Source organism: Gigantopelta aegis, chromosome 4, assembly GCF_016097555.1.
Source record: "Gigantopelta aegis isolate Gae_Host chromosome 4, Gae_host_genome, whole genome shotgun sequence".
Lineage (NCBI taxonomy): Eukaryota > Metazoa > Mollusca > Gastropoda > Neomphalida > Peltospiridae > Gigantopelta > Gigantopelta aegis.
In genome coordinates this window covers 24,234,913-24,252,194 of record NC_054702.1, presented here as the reverse complement: position 1 = coordinate 24,252,194, position 17,282 = coordinate 24,234,913, and the positions used below count along the sequence as shown (strand labels likewise).

General features: G+C 39.8%; 1 long non-coding RNA gene across 3 annotated transcripts; it reads right to left on the bottom strand.

Moving 5' to 3' along the window:
* Positions 1 to 8,135: 8,135 nt before the first annotated feature.
* On the bottom strand, positions 8,136 to 17,077 carry LOC121372724. 3 transcript variants are annotated; one of them, XR_005957974.1, is made up of 3 exons: positions 16,935 to 17,077; positions 16,450 to 16,491; positions 8,136 to 8,528 (listed from the first exon to the last, which is right to left on the bottom strand). It is a non-coding gene; the product is annotated as an uncharacterized LOC121372724 (long non-coding RNA). The 3 variants fall into 3 exon arrangements; XR_005957973.1 differs by lacking the exon at positions 16,450 to 16,491; XR_005957972.1 differs by lacking the exons at positions 16,450 to 16,491; positions 16,935 to 17,077 and adding an exon at positions 11,196 to 11,674.
* Positions 17,078 to 17,282: the final 205 nt, after the last annotated feature.

Here is a 17,282-nt window from a genome sequence, read left to right as displayed (position 1 = left end):
TAGCAGCAAGGGGTCTTTTATATGCACCACCCCACAGACAGGGTAGTACATACCACTGGTTGGAACGAGAAATAGCCCGATGGGCCCATTGACGGGGATCGATCCCACACCGACCGCGCATCGAGCGAGCGCTGTACCACTGGGCTACATCCCACCCCTAGGATCTAAACCCCCCCCCCCCCCCCCCCCCCCCCACATATATCAATGATTTAGATCACAATTTTCCGCTTTTTAAAGATTAGTTTTGTTTTTATATACATGTACATGTATAGCAGAAAAGAAAAGCAGTAAATTGTGGGGTCCTCAAATGGGGGTGCGTTAATGGAGTGGGCGGCGGGGGTGGGTGGGGGGCAATTTAACACATGTTCATTCATTTATTCATTCATTCATTTCAACATATTTTCGTGCTTATATCCAATTAAGGTTCAAACACGCTGTCCTGGGCACACACCTAGTAACTACACCTACGATGTGTAATGTAGACTACCCCTCCTATATGCGCGGTTTTTTGATGCGGCACACTTTGAAAACGGACGCATAAAACGACTTCTATATTGATAACCATTAAGAAATCTGTCTGCAGACTGCATGGCAAAGTTATATATACATGGCTTTGTACTGAAAGACACGATTTTAAAGACAGGTTTTTTTATATTCCTGTCCCAATCAGTGCTTTGCGACTGGTATATTAAAGGCCGTGGTCCTACCCATAGGAAAGTCATTTGATAGTTTTTCGGTTGGCGTGTGGCGGAAGTAGGTTTTCATTCTTTTGATTTCTCGACTAAGTGTCGAAATAACCATATCTTAGACACCAAATAACCATAAGTTAAATATCTACATTCCTTTCCTTTTTTAAAAAGACATGCACCAAGTAACCATGAAAATGTTATATATTTTACAATCAGATGTCAATTCAGGACAAAAAAAAAGATAGAGAGAATATTTTGAGTACTCAGATTATCACTATGTTATTATGTTACGTGGGCAGAAAATTATTTATTGAGTCGCAGTTTAGATTAGGATTCTTTTTCTTCTTCATTTTACTACTAGCCAGACGAAACGCGCTATCAACGTCCTTCCGGCGAAGTGTCTCCCTCAAGGCATAAACTATACTTCAAGGGGGTGCATCCAGGAAGCGCGTGCCAGTGCGCGCCAGCCTCTGACACCCAGATAGTCCAGTCGGCACTCAGTTATCACTGCGTACAGGTTTATCGCGTTACGACCGCCTAGCGATCATCATCTGTATGCCCTGTGACATCATCATATCAGGGCCGTGCCAAGCATAATATGAATATGGGGACAAACTCTCTCTAAACAAAACTCAAAACAACACTCTAAAAAAAACCCCAAACAAAACACCCCACCAAAAAATAGTTTTGGGGAAAAAAGTTTGGTTTGTTTAACGGCACCACTAGAGCACATTGATTAATTAATCATCGGCTATTGGATGTCAAATATTTGGTAATTAAGACACGTAGTCATAAGAAGAAACCCGCTAATTTTTTCTTTCCTGGTGTAACAAGGGAGCCTTTATATACACTTTCCCACAAATAGGAAAGCACATGTCACGGCTGTTGACCAGTTGTGGTGCACTGGTTTTCGATCCTGCGACGCAAGCACCTCAAGCGAGCACTCAACCGACTGAGCTAAACTCCCCCCACCCCCCACCCCCCACCCCCCACACGACCAAGTAAAAAATAAACCAAAAGAAAAAACACAAGAAACCAAACTAAAACAAAGTACCCAACTGGGAACAGCAACATAGTGTTTTTTCCAGCTAAACAAATAGGACAGTTTGAAACTAAAGAGGGCGTTTTCTTTTTTGGGGGGGGGGGTGCGAGGGAGGGACATCTACCCCACGTCCTCGCTTTTCCAGTTACTGTTCTCTCATTATAGCTGCAATAATAAGGTTTCAAAGTTATAACAATTCCCTTATATCAACGTTTATACACTGGCGTACCGGTGTGTGTGTGTGGGGTGGGGTGGCGGTCGTGCTCCCAATCACAACTCTCTACCCTTCACCTTCTATGTTTGTCTATCGGCCCATAGCACGACTCATAAACAGCGTGGGTGTGGGGGTGCCCCTAATATAAACTCCTGGCTACGTTAATGCATATATATTAATTTTGTATCTATTAGTATTTCCGCTGTGGTAATCAGCTTTGACTGCCATCAGTTGCTCCTCATTATGACCGATGTTTCATCTGTTAATTAGCCTTACAGTTATAGTTTTATGTGGGGGCGGGCGACGCTTTTGGCTAAACGCCTTCATGTGATGTATGAATGAAGGTATGTTTCTGTAATACATTATTACTGTATATGTCAAAAATAAAAATCCCATGGTAAAAACTAATTAATTAATCAATTAATTAAATTGTAAAATGGCCGAGTGAATTTGATTTCAGAGCACAGTCATCAGTATACATGTATATATATATATACTACTACTACTACTACTACTACTACTACTACTACTACTACTACTACTACTACTACTACTACTACTACTACTACTACTACTACTACTACTACTACTACTACTACTAATAATAATAATAATAAATAAATAAATAAATAAATTTTAAAATAATCCGAGTAACATCTGAGTGTAAAAAGAACGAAAGGATCACAATGGGTTTGGTGAGGAATTATGGAACTACTTAATTGATTTTTATACCTGGAAGATGTTCTTACTTTGTGGAGAGAATTTGACAGATTTGTTAGTACGTGTTTATTTGCGTTATACTTGGGAATGTGTTCACCCCCATCCCCACCCACCACTCAAGATACAGTTCCTACGGACCTGCAAGGGCGGATGCTGCGGGTGTATTTTTGAAGGACACTAACAGTATTTCAAAGTAATCTAGCATGCATTAAATGAGCAATCTCTCCCATTTACACCCATTTACATACAAAAAGGGTAAATTTTTACCTCACCATATTTTTCGTATTACTGAATCTTACTATCCCATGCCCAGTAGGTGTAGTGGATGCGTAGCCTCTTAAAAAAAATCCGACAATCCCTTATAAATTGTAGCGCATTGTTTCGCATTTCGGATTTCCTTTTCAAGTTCTTGTATTCTCCCCTACATTAGACCCACTAAATTATATTCCTTATACAACGCCCGTTGATAAATATACTGAATGCAAAATACACTGAGATGATGACCTTGCTTTTGAAAATGTGTTACTTTGAAGTTGCATAGCTTTTATCACCACATGTAACTAAAGTATATCCGGGGATACATGAATGAACTCTCCAACCAAGAAAGACAACTCTTCCAGACTCGACGACATGATAGCAAAACGTAGTAATGGTTTCTACTTGCTTTGTAAAAATTATACATCAGTTTTAATAAATGAATATTTTCTTTAGTTTACCTTGCATACACTAAATAAATATATGTATATGAATTTATTAGGAATACAGATTAGTATTTTCATATAGAAAACCAACGTCGTCAAGGTAACATTCCGTATAGTATATTGCATTTCGTCGACGAAATGCAGTATACTAAAAGGAATGGTACCTTTGCTTGCGAAGAAAGAAAAGATTAGTTTGTTTTGTTTAACGACACCACTAGAGCACATTGATTAATTAATCATCGGCTATTGGATGTTAAACATTTGGTCATTCTGATTCGTAGTCATCAGAGGAAACCCGTTACATTTTTTTCCTAATGCAGCAAGGGATCTTTTATATGCACTTTCCCACAGACAGAATAGCACATACCACAGCCTTTGGTATACGAGTCGTGGTGCACTGGCTGGAACGATAAACAGCCCAATGGGCCCACCGACGGGGATCGACCCTAAAGCCGACCGCGCATCAAGTGAGCACTTTACCACTTGGGCTATGTCCTAGTATATCATAGGCCGTGGTATGTGATGTCCTGTCTGAGGCAAAAGTGCATATTAATGATCCCTTTTCACATAAAGTCATGTACAATTTTAGTCGGTCTATAATCATTTACAAATTCATCAAGCACTCACCATTAACAACAATTCAAATCTTGTTTGTAGAAGTGCAACTGGTTATGATCGTCGTTATGCTAGGGTCAGACTGTCAACTGTCACGACGTAGTTGGCCAACTCAGCGGTTGCGTTGTAATTTCCCAAACGTCCGACTTACGACGGGTGCGCTCAGATTAACAATTAATAGTTGTGAGAGTTGTAAGAGCACTCAGACTAGCAACTAGACAGTCGTAGAAATTGTGAGAGTTGTAACAGCACTCAGACTAGCAACTAGACAGTCGTAGAAATTGTGAGAGTTGTAACAGCACTCAGACTAGCAACTAGACAGTCGTAGAAATTGTGAGAGCAGAAAGTTGGCCAACTTTGTTCTGACAGTTCGTAGGTCGACCTAGCATTAGTTGGGTTGTTTTTAATGTCCGCACATTTTGACGATTCAGGTTTTCATTTGTGAGGTATTTAATACAGTTTGGGCGCGGTGTGGGCGCGGTGTGGGCGCGGAATGCGGAAAACGGACGCACAAAAAGTGGCTCATTTGGAACCATTGAAATTTAAACAACTTTACGCAACTTTATCACATTTCAGATTACGGCAGTTTCATATCTCATGTATAAATATTTCGATATATGCTCGAGAGAGAAAGGTGAAAAAACACACAAAGGCTACTCCTAGCAATAAGACAGACAGACAGAAATAAAGTAGCAAGGGAAGTTGTGTATGCACTTTCCCATGAACAAGACAGTACATACCATGTCCTGCAATGTATCAATCGTGGGGAACTGGTTTGGACGGGAAGAAAAACCGAGTCGATCATTGATGATCAAGAGAGATCAATCCTAAGACATATCTTTATCAATAGCTGGGTTTCAGGTAACAAGTTTTGTTTTGTTTAACGACACCACTAGAGCACATCGATTTATTAATCATCGGCTATTGTATGTCAAACATTTGGTAATTCTGACATATAATCTTAAAGAGGACACCCGCTACATTTTCTCCATTAGTAGCAAGGGATCTTTTATAATATTATGCACCATCCCATAGACAGGATAGCAAGTCTGTAAGTTGTAGGCGATTCGATGCCACAGGTTCGAGACCTAGCAATGACACGACACAATTTGTGAGGCAAAACAAGAGATTTCATTGTCCCCTGCGCAAGTGCGTTAATATCTATCATGTATGTAATAGTCAAAACCGAAATACATACATACATTAAATAGATATTCATTCATCAATATATATTAGGCAATGCCAGGTTTGCCCACTGTTTCATGCACGTAAGCGGGATCGACCGCGTGGTTTGTAGGCCCCATGAATATGGTTCGGTTAAAGAGCATTATTTTTTGAGGATGACTCGACAGCTGAGAACGTATCGTGGCAAGTCTGCAAATTGCGGGCGATTCGGTGCATCAGGTTCGAGTCCCAGCAACGGCATGAGGCAATTTGTGAGGCCAGAAAGGATTTAAGTATCCCCTGCGCCAGTGCGTTATTATCTATCTATCTATCTATCTATTTATCTATCTATATAATAGTAAAACCCGACATACATACAATATATAGCTTTTCATACCTCAATACATACATAGGTATTTTTATTCCTCTATTTCCTCATTTTCTGTACCTCAGTTCCTTTAAATATCTCAACAGTGATTCGTAAAGCTAGTTTCATCATTCTCACGGTAAGCCTCTGGTATGATAGATGAGTTCCGTTTCTACCTTAAACAACGGGTCTGCGTTTGACGTGACATAGGTCGTTTTATAACACACTAATAATCTCGTTTTACGCTTTACACTTAAACTTCAAAATATAGTTTTGTGTGTGATTAAGTTCAAGCATGTCTACCTGTCAGTTATTTAACATAATTTATGTTTTATCTTTTACGTCCTCCACACCCGGACTGTTAGGTCTCTCTATTGTATTATTTTCATACCGGCAGACCGGCAATGATGTACTTTTTTGTGTCTTACGAAAACGTTAAAGGGAGTAGCGGGACGTAGCCCAGTGGTACAGCGCTCGTTCGCTGTGCGGTCGGTCTGGGATCGATCCCCGCCGGTGGGCCCTTTGGGCTATTTCTCGTTCCAGCCAGTGCACCACGACTGGTATATCAAAGGCCGTGGTATGTACAACCCTGATGGGGAGATGGTGCATAAAAAAGATCCCTTGCTGCTAATCGAAAAGAGTAGACCATGAAGTGGCGATAGCGGGTTTCCTCTCTCATTATCTGTGTAGTCCTTAACCATATGTTTGACGCCATATAACCATAAATAAAATGTGTTGAGTGCGTCGTAAATAAAACATTTCTTTTTTACGTTAAGGGCCAGTCTCAAAATTGTATAATGATCCAAAAAGATTTGTTACTTGTTTTGTGTGAAACGTAAAGCTTATACCTTGAATTATACTCTATAAGTATGTGTGTGTATGTGTGTGTGTGTGTGTGTGTGTGTGTGTGTGTGTGTGTGTGTGTGTGAGAGAGAGAGTGTGTAAGTGTGTGTGTGTGTGTGAGTGTGTGTGTGTGTGGAGTGTGTGTGGTGTGTGGAGTGTGGAGTGTGTGTGTGTGTGTGTGTGAGTAGTGGTGTGTGTGTGTGTGGAGTGTGTATGTGTGTGTGTGTATATGTGTGTGTGTGAGTGTGTGGTGTGGTGTTGGAGTGTGGAGATATGTGTGTGTGTGGTGTGTGTGTGTGTGTGTGTGTGTGTGTGTATGTGTGTGTGTATATGTGTGTGTGTGAAGTGTGTGTGTGGGGGTATATATAAATAGATTAATATAGTAGGACCAGTGGGGACAGCATTCCAGAGCGTTGTCATGGTCATTTAGTGTTGACTATTGTGGATGTTGAATTAAAAACCCCAGAAAGAAAGGCACTTCAAAATTGTGTGTGTGTGTGGGGGGGGGGGGGGGGGGGGGGGGGAAGGCGGGTGTGTCACGAGATATTTGTGAACCCCCTCTGGATCTGCCAATGTTGGTAATGTACTTGTCTGAGATCTGCAATGTTCAGCTTATTGGGATGTGATTTTTTTCCAACTAATTAATTTATTTATTTATTTATTTATTTATTTTATGATTAATAATTGATTAAAACTCACTCCAACCTCTTTTTTTCTGAATAGAGATTCGTTCAACTTTTATTTCACATACCTAGGTTCACAATCTTTCGTAGAATGAAAAGTTAAAATTTAGTAAATATGTCACCTGAACATAAACCGAAAAATCATTCAAGTGAACTCTACAAAAGTTTGTTTTGTTTAATGACACCACTAGAGCATATTGATTTATTAATCATCGGCTATTGGATGTCAAACATTTCCTAATAATGATATATAGTCTTATATTGTTCTATTAATAGCAAGGGATCTTTTATACGCACCACGGTATTTGATATACCAGATGTGGGGCTCTGGCTGGAACGAGAAATAGCCCAATGGGACCACCGAAGAGGATCGACCCTAAACCGACTGCGCACCAGGCGAACTCTTTACCACTGGGCTACTTCCCGCCCTTCGCAGAATGGATGACTGCAGCAATAAGAAAGACACTCTGCATCCACTATTCACAGAAACACAGACTATGACCGAGCAGCGATGTCTATACCCACCCGCGTTTTGTACATCACGCCGGCTGTGCATTGATGGAACAGCGCTCTCTCTCTCTCTCTCTCTCTCTCTCTCTCTCTCTCTCTCTCTCTCTCTCTCTCTCTCTCTCTCTCTCTCTCTCTCTCCCCCTGTCTCTTTCTGTCTGTCACTTTTCATTTCTCTGTCTGTCTCTCTCCCCTCTCACCCCTGTCTCCTCTCTGTCACTCTATTTTTATGATGGGGTGTCGTTAAACATTCATTCATTATCTCCATTGCTCTGTCCATCTGTCTTTCTGTCTCTATCTCTGTCTATATGTCTGTCTGTCTGTCTCTGTCTATCTGTCTGTCTGTCTGTCTCTCTCTCTCTCTCTCTCTCTCTCTCTCTCTCTCTCTCTCTCTCTCTCTCTCTCTCTCTCTCTCTCTCTCTCTCTCTCTCTCTCTATCTGCGTGTGTGCATGTGTGCATGTGTTTGTGTGTGCGCGCGAGCGCGCGTGTGATTAAAATGGGAGATTATTTTTATATAAACAATACAAAAGACATTGATTAAGTATGCACTGTCATTATATTTGAATAGACAACTATAAGTTGATACATATTTCTTTAATAAAACGTTTTATTGAAGAAACAAATCATTTTGAATATCAAGAATAAACACATCCGTAGATTATTTGGGAATCATAAATAAGCTTAGAATCGACCCTAAATACTGAATAAAATCACAGTTTTTGTTTATGCTCACAACGTCATTAGTAATCAAATGCTGTTTAGATGTTTTGTAGAATTATAAATAAAGATGTTTTACGAATTTCACAAGAAACAACCACAAACATACACGCGTGCGCATACGCACACGCACGCACTACACACACTTATTGTCATATCCAGTGAATGATTAACTCCACCCTCTAGGCATGCTGTTTTTAAGTTGTTCAGTTGTATTCACATTCGACAGTCGCACCTGGGTCGTCTTTGGCCTGGTCGCTGTAATCTGAAAAAAATATATATACTCTTCAAAAAAAAGTAAGGGAACTCCAATAAGAATTTACAATTGCTAAAATTGTAAAGTATATTAGCTGTGGGGAACGGTTATATGATAATAGTGAATTAATTGGGCAAACATTACAATCGGTAGTTCAGTATTACAGTAGGTTTTATGACCACCAAAGATCTTGAAGGACGATTGGGGTCAGAAGTGAAATTTGAAACAATAAAAATTACTAAAAACCAAACAATAACAACTGTATGATCAACAGAATGAAAAGATTAACAGAAATAATGTTCCACAGTGATTAATCGACCTTCCTGGAAATTGTCAAAATCGAGAATGACACCCCACGCACGTGTTCGGGGCAACTGCGTGATGCACGTGCAAACTATGAAATGTGTTTCGATTTGTTGATAAACAGACCTGAACGTTCTTTACTAGTATATCTGTGGTCAAAACGTATGTTTGATCTAATAGTTGATATTAACATTAATATTTCAGGTTCCCCTACCTTTTTTAAGACTATATATATACATGTATATATATTGCAGAATTTTCATAAATCTTTAAAGAAAGTTAAAATTAAAAAAGAAGAAGTTTGTTTTGTTTAACGATACCACTAGAGCACATTGATTTATTTACCATCGACTATTGGATGTCAAACATTGGCAATTTTGACATATACTTTTAGAAAGGAAACTCGCTACCTTTTCCTGTTAGAAGCAAGGGATCTATTATATGAACCATCCCACAGACAGGGTTTCATATACCATGACCTTTAATACACTAGCGTGGTGCACTAGCTAAAACGAGAAATAGCCCAGTTGGCCCACTGACGGGGATCGATCCCAGACTGACCGCGCATCAGACGAGCGCTCAACAAACCAAAACATATACAGTCAAACGTTTGGTATCAGTGTTAAAATATTAAGTAAGTGGTGAACATTTACCCATTAAAATTGACTTATGTCCACGGCGGACTTGGCTTTTGACAGGAAAGGGGCGTAGCTGGTGGGGATGGGTTGAGGGGTGGTGGCGTTAGGACTAAAAGTAGAACAAGACGTCGTGCTTCCTCACTGAATCTTTGTCCGAAAGAAAACAAAAAGGTTTAACGACACCTAGCACATTTTAAAAGACGACTATCACGCTGTCTTATGTATTAAATATACTCTTCAAAAAAAGAAACGCAAAAGGGTACAAATGGGTTATAACTCCGATTTTATGTTTCCTACCGGTTCATGCTTTGTGAATATAAGGTCATTGCATGTCCCAAACACATTCCCACGGTTACATTCGATAAAACGCAGCTACTGTACAATAAAGTTCCAAAATGTGAATATTCGCAAAAACGCAGCCACGTGCAAACCATGTCACCACTGCACGTGCGTTGTCTGCACGTGCAACATGAACACCGACAGTATAAAAGTGCAGGGTGTTCGCTTGCCTGGCCTCTGTATCTGGCCGACAGTTGACAATCCAGGACATGCCACGTCTCAGTGAACCGCAGAGAAACAATGCCATCGGCCGACTAGACGCAGGCGAATCCAGAACGGCCGTTGCCAGGGCATTCCATGTGTCCCCAAGCACCATCTCCAGACTGTGGGACCGTTACCAGCAACATGGATCAACACGTGACCTCCCTAGATCCGGTCGACCACGGGTCACTACCCCCGGGCAGGACCGCTACATCCGGGTACGCCACCTTCGGGAACGATTGACTACTGCTACCTCCACAGCCGCAGCAATACCAGGTTTGCGCAGGATATCCGACCAGACCGTACGGAACCGCCTACGTGAGGTAGGAATTCGTGCCAGACGTCCAGTTCGAGGTGTCATCTTAACACCACAACACCGTCGACTCCGACTGCAGTGGTGCCAGATTCATCGACAATGGCCTCAACTGCGATGGAGACAGGTGTGGTTCAGTGACGAGTCCCGATTTCTGCTCCGACGTCATGATGGAAGATGTCGCGTGTATAGGCGTCGTGGTGAACGTTATGCGGCAAACTGCGTGCAGGAAGTGGACAGATTCGGCGGGGTAGTGTCATGGTGTGGGCAGCCATCTCACACACTGGCAGAACTGACCTGGTCCACGTGCAGGGCAACCTGAATGCACAGGGCTACATTGACCAGATCCTCCGACCACACATCGTTCCAGTTATGGCCAACGCCAACGCAGTGTTCCAACATGACAACGCCAGGCCTCACACAGCACGTCTCACAACGGCTTTCCTACAGAACAACAACATTAATGTCCTTCCTTGGCCATCGATATCACCGGATTTGAACCCAATTGAGCATCTATGGGACGAGTTGGACCGACGCCTCCGACAGCGACAACCACAGCCCCAGACCCTGCCCGAGCTGGCAGCAGCCTTGCAGGCCGAGTGGGCCACCATCCCCCGGGACGTCATCCGTACTCTGGTTGCTTCAATGGGCAGGCGGTGCCAGGCAGTTGTCAACACACGCGGAGGCCACACCCGGTATTGACTCCAGATGACCTTGACCTTGGTGGTGTGTCCTATCACTTACTCACAATGGACTAGAGTGAATTGTGAACAATCCTGCAACATTTGGTAATTATCGGACTCACCATTCAATAATTAAATCAATTCTCCAAATGTTACGACAATGTGGTTTTGCGTTTCTTCTTTTGAAGAGTATACATACCTAATTATCGGCGCACTGATCTAAAAGATCTAATGACGAAATCCAGTTCTTGATCCATATATGGGGAGCCTCGCACTGTTACAGACACACCATCGCACTTAGTGGTGTGTCGCATCATGAATGACGCCATGTTAAACGACAGGACCGTAACCTCGACTTGTGTGATCAACCCGGCAGACTCCAGTTTTTGGTAAAGATACAGTTGTCTGTTGCCATCGATAGCGTAATAGTACCCGTTATACTCCATGACTTCTATCTTGGGCAGACTGCGGAGTTTAGCGCCGATTCCATACGGGCTTCTCAAGATGTCCTTTAGCGAGTCTACTAAAGTCATTCCGGTTTTGAAATGGTTGGCTATGGAACCTTGTGCGAATCGTATCTCCGATGGTCGAATCGACATGGTCGATATGTTACCGTTTCGTTCAGTGTTTGATGCTAGAAGATTATGTTAGATTAATAAAATGGCCGCTTAAGCAGTTGCCTTTATATAGCAATTATGTAAAACGCAGTAGGTTCGCGGAAGACTACTTTCGTTTTCACTGACTGAAATTGAAACTAAATAAGATTAAAGGTACGTCATCCTCAAAAGAATCTGAGTAATATATCTGTAAAATACCCACAGTTCCATACTTAGAATATTATGTTCTGCACATCCGTGTGTGCATTCGGACATCCGTTTGTTTACTGAAGCTTGAGAAAGGTTTTTGGCGTCTGTTCGGGAAGTGGCAGTCCTCTTACAGACGTAGTGGGAACCATATATCGTGTTCAAGATACGCTCTCATCTGTACTCACTGCGCGTGACAGATAATCACGTCTTCTTACCCACACGGCTATCATGACTTCTTTTGGAATCAGTCTTGCAGAGGGGCGGGGCATATCCCAGTGGTAAAGCGCTCGCTTGATGCGTGGTCGGTTTGATATCGATCCTCGTTGGTGGGCCTATTGGGCTATTTCTCGTTCCACCTAGTGCACCACGACTGGTATATTAAAGGTCATGGTATGTGCTATCCTGTGTGTTAAATAGTACATATAAAAGACCCCTTGCTACTAATGGAAAAATGTAGTGGGTTTCTCTCTGAGACTATATATCAAAATTACTATATATTTGACATCCAATAGCCGATGATTAATAAATCAATGTGCTCTAGTGGTGTCGTTAAACAAAACAAACTTTAACAGTCTACAGATACGGTATTGAATATGTTAACGGCAAATTCATAATCGTTATGAATATTATGGATTCTATCATAAACTTCTAAATTATTGTGTCTTTTTAGTATATTAACGTAGATAGTCGTCAATTCTCTCGGGAAAATAAGACTTTCATTCTAAATGCGAATTTCCTGAAATCTTGGATGAGTTATCCAGAGTAGCTCACGATATTATTTTTTCCTCTACTGACGTATGTTTAATAAATGTTATTCTGACATTGGTCATCGCATAATGTTAACAAATCAATAAGTATATATTAATATTCAACTGGTATCTCACATTTAGTATGTGTATTTTCAAAGTTATGTTTTTAGACAAATGACATCCACTTATGTTTATACCATGGGTCATTTTTGAACAAGGAATACGATTTATTTGAGTTAGTATAGCGGGAGACATGCTCAGTAGTTTCTAGCTATTTTAGTACATGTATCTCCGATCCTAACTGCATTTTAAAATGTCAATATTCGTAAACACTTTTGGAAGTTGAATATTGATAAAATGTAAAGAAATTAATATTTTAATAATTATTCTAGAAATATACAATTCTAGTTTTAATACTGTATTTATTTTTAAGCCAGAATGAATGAATGAATGAATAAATGAATGAATGAATGAATGAACGAATGAATGTTTAACGACACCCCAGCATAAATAATACATCGACATAAAAATTTTGGAACGCCATAAATAGCAGTTATTAGATAGGGACAGAATTCGAAGCACTTTTACTTTCATTTTCGTAACCACGATAAAGGTCTTTCCTAGATTTGACACCTTATATGGATTCGGCGATTGTACTTCGTAATATATTAAATAAACAAAGATAACTGGAGATAACAATATAGAACGCTAGCTGTATGCATATGTATTTTGAAAGACAATTTGATATAGTAGGGCCGATCACATGACAACACAACCACTCATGTGACATCCGTCCTTTAAAGATGTTTGCTCCTCTTTATTTTGTTTAATGACACCACTAGAGCACATTGACTTATTAATCATCGGCTATTGGATGTCAAACATTTGGTAATTTAGACATATAGTCTTACAGATGAAACCCGCTACATTTCCCCATTAGTAGCAAGGGAGCTTTTATATGCACCATCCCACGGATCTAATAGCACATACCACAGCCTTTGATATGCCAGTCGTGGTGCACTGGCTTGAACGAGAAATAGTCCAATGGGCCCACCAACGGGGATCGATTCCAGAGCGATCGCGCATCAAACGAGCGCTAAATACCACTGGGATACAATATTTACGAAAGAACACTAGGGCCCGTGCTTATAAAACTTAAAGTCTAGACTTTAATAAAGTCCAGACTTTCACGTAATGCTGTTTGAATGGCGTTGTCATGACGTTAAAGTCGGGACTTTATTAAAGTCCAGACTTTAAGGTTTATAAGCACGGGGCCAGGACGAATCTGTATTGGTAAAAAAGTATATCTTGACTTAGTATATCGATATCTCGACTTAATATCTCGGGATCTCGACTTCTTATTACGAGAGCTCAACTTAGTATCTCGCGATCTCATCTTTCTATCTCCAGAACTCGAGATATAAAACTCTATTTTTAGTACGGATTGGCTCTAACGCTCTTTTGTATATAATTCTATTTAAAACATAGTTTAAAATGCAAATTGTATAACCATTAAAGTGTATGATTATCGTGTGACACAAGTCAATTAAAGGCATATTGTCACAGACCACAGACCTATTTAATGGTCTAACAAAGTATTACGGGAACAAAAATAATTTGATTTGTTCCTAAATGTACTTTATTCAACCATCTTCATAACCACCATACTTCATTTATTAATGATATTTTTTTTTTAATAATTGAATTATGGGAATGGTCTATAATTCAAAAACTAAAATTGCCGAAAGGGTTGACATGGATTTCACTCCATCATGGTTCAGTTAAGGTGATGCGATAGCTAGATTTGGTTTCCAACAATTAATGTAATTTTTATTTATTATCCATTTTTAGAGAAATCAGGTCCTTAAAACCGTGACAGTATGCCTTTAAATGTTATCTAAAGACGAGTACATGCTCATGTCTCTGATAAGCTGAAGGTTTCTGCAGTGTTACACATCTTAACGATGCACTAAGATAGTAAGATGTGTTTGTAAATATTACTTACAAACACCTAGTATAGCAAGGAAAAGAAGGAAATGTTTTATTTAACGACGCACTCAACACATTTTATTTACGGTTATATGGCGTCGGACATATGGTTAAGGACGACAGAGATATTGAGAGAGGAAACCCGCTGTCGCCACTTCATGGGTTACTCTTTTCGATTAACAGCAAGGGATATTTTATATGCACCATACCACAGACAGTATAGTACATACCACCGCCTTTGTTACACCAAATTCTGGTCGTGTGCCTCTGAAGGAATCGTTCCACTAGTTCAGCCAATGAGTTGTCTGTAAGCTACGGATATACAGTGTAGTTCCATCAATTATTCTGCATTTTATGTTGTCGGAATCAGAACTGATTTCACAATTAGGTTATGCAATGTTGAAAGTGGGTCCAACAACAGTAATTATGGTACAAAAACAGGGTTGATATTTCTACCTGTAGAACTGAGTGTCATAATATGATCTAGTGTGTTGCCTGTCTACTAAGGTTTAATGAGAGTTGCTTCCCTTTTCGGACCCCTTGAAGTAAAGAGAGGTAATATTTCATAATATTCAGGTGGCGAAAGTGTTTTGTTTGTTTTTGTTTGTTTTGTTAGTTTGGGTTTGTTTTTTTGTTGGGTTTTTTTGTTGTTGTTTTTTGGGGGGGTTTTGGGGTTGTTGGGTTTTTTTTTTGGGGGGGGGGTTTGGGGGAGGGGGTTTGTCGTTTTAGTAGAATGACGTCACCGAGGCTACTCTCTTTGTCTAAGCCAGAAAGGTAAACATTCGTTTGTTTGCGGTTTAATAGCTAGGTCTACATAGGCTAATGTTTGTAAGCTCGTCCATTAAAAAAACCACACAATAGTGATGAGATACCCGAATAAACTATAGTGATCTTGTAAATACATCAGGACAAGCAAAAACAAAATTTATATTTTAAGCAAGAAAGTGAAAAAAATTATGATAAATACTGCACAAAGTGTTTAGAGAACTGTGTACCTTTAAGAGCAAGTACTTAAAGGCCGTTAAATAGAGAATACTTCACGAGTGGCCGTTAAACACCTTTATCTTACAATGAGTTGTTTTTTTAATGTATTTAACGAGCGAAAGTGAGTTGTAACATAAATGATATCTAACGGACACGAATGTTGCATTCTATTTCTTACATATCTTGAAAAACAAAACAGTTTTAAAATAAATTTAAATGCCTTTTCCAACGGAAACCTATCTCGGCCCTTGCATTTATACTTAGTTAAAAAGTGCGCCACAGACAAGTCAATTTCAGGTTATCTTGTACGTCACGTAGTGATCGATTCGACCGTTCATTTTTTTTTTCATTGGATGGTATAGCATTGGTAACCTGGTCATCACCTAGGACCAGCCAGTTGTATGTTTTTAAAATGTTAGCGCGCGTATAAGTGTTAACAAGTATGTGTTATTAAAATTAACGAATGATGTTCTCACCAACGGGTGTGTAAGAAACATGTCTTGTTTTTCTTTTATCTAGACGTTGTTGTTTAGTAGTTACCATATACGTGTTGATGGGGAAATACGTTAAAGGTGATTTCACGATCCATCTTCCACCCCCATATTTCGTCTAGACATTGCTGTTTACCATCCCAAGACAGCAGTAATATATTTTATCTAGGAAAGAAGCCCAAACAAATATTTAAAGCTACTTCATCAGTGTAAAACGTAATGTCTTGCGTGAAACGGTATGTTCCTTATTTAGTTACATGGAATTTATTTCTCCAGTGTATAGTCGTCTACAAATTCATCAGGCATTGTGCAACCAAATTAATTGATTGTTTTATCTGCAAACGAGTAAATATTTATGGTATCTCCCCACTATTGTTTTTACCCTGTTGAGCATATTAGGCAAGTCGCAATTAAACCGGATAAACAACGTTTACCTGTTTGCCGTAGAAGAGAGTAGGCCCTGTGACGTCATTGTACTGAAATACAACAACAACAAAAACAAGTTTGAAATATTACCACTGTTTACTTCCTGTGGTCCGAAAAGATCATTATCTCGTGTTAAACCCAAGAAGATGTACAACACACCACAACATGACATTCAGTGCTAAACGAAAGAATCAACCCTGTTTATACACCATAATAATAGAAGGTGGGCCCCTCTTTCAATATTGCATAACCTAACTGTAAGGGGCGGGATGTAGCCCACTGGTAAACGCTCGTTTAATGTGCGGTTGGTCAATGGGCTCATTGCACTATTTCTCGTCCCAACTAGTGCATCAAAGGACGTGGTATGTGCTACACTGTTTATGGGATTATGCATATAAAAGACCCCTGCTACTAATGGAAAAAATGCAGCGGGTTTCCTCTCTAACATTATATGCGGGTTTCCTCTCTAACACTATATGTAAGGATTACTTACTGTTTCACATCCAGTAATGATGATTCATAAATCAATATGCTCGTACCAAAAAACAAAACAAAATAAAACAAAACTTTATAACTTAAACCTAATAGTCAAATCAATTCTGATTCCATAACAATAAAATAACGAAATGATGCTCGTTATTTGCTCATTGAATGGATTATATAGTGGTATGATCTCTTAAATGTGTTCTTGTGATCATACCATAATTTCGTCCAATGAAATATGTTCTAGGGATCATACCATAATTTCATCCAATGAAATATGTTCTAGGGATCATACCATAATTTCATCCAATGAAATGTGTTCTAGGGATCATACCATAATTTCATCCATCGAAAAGAT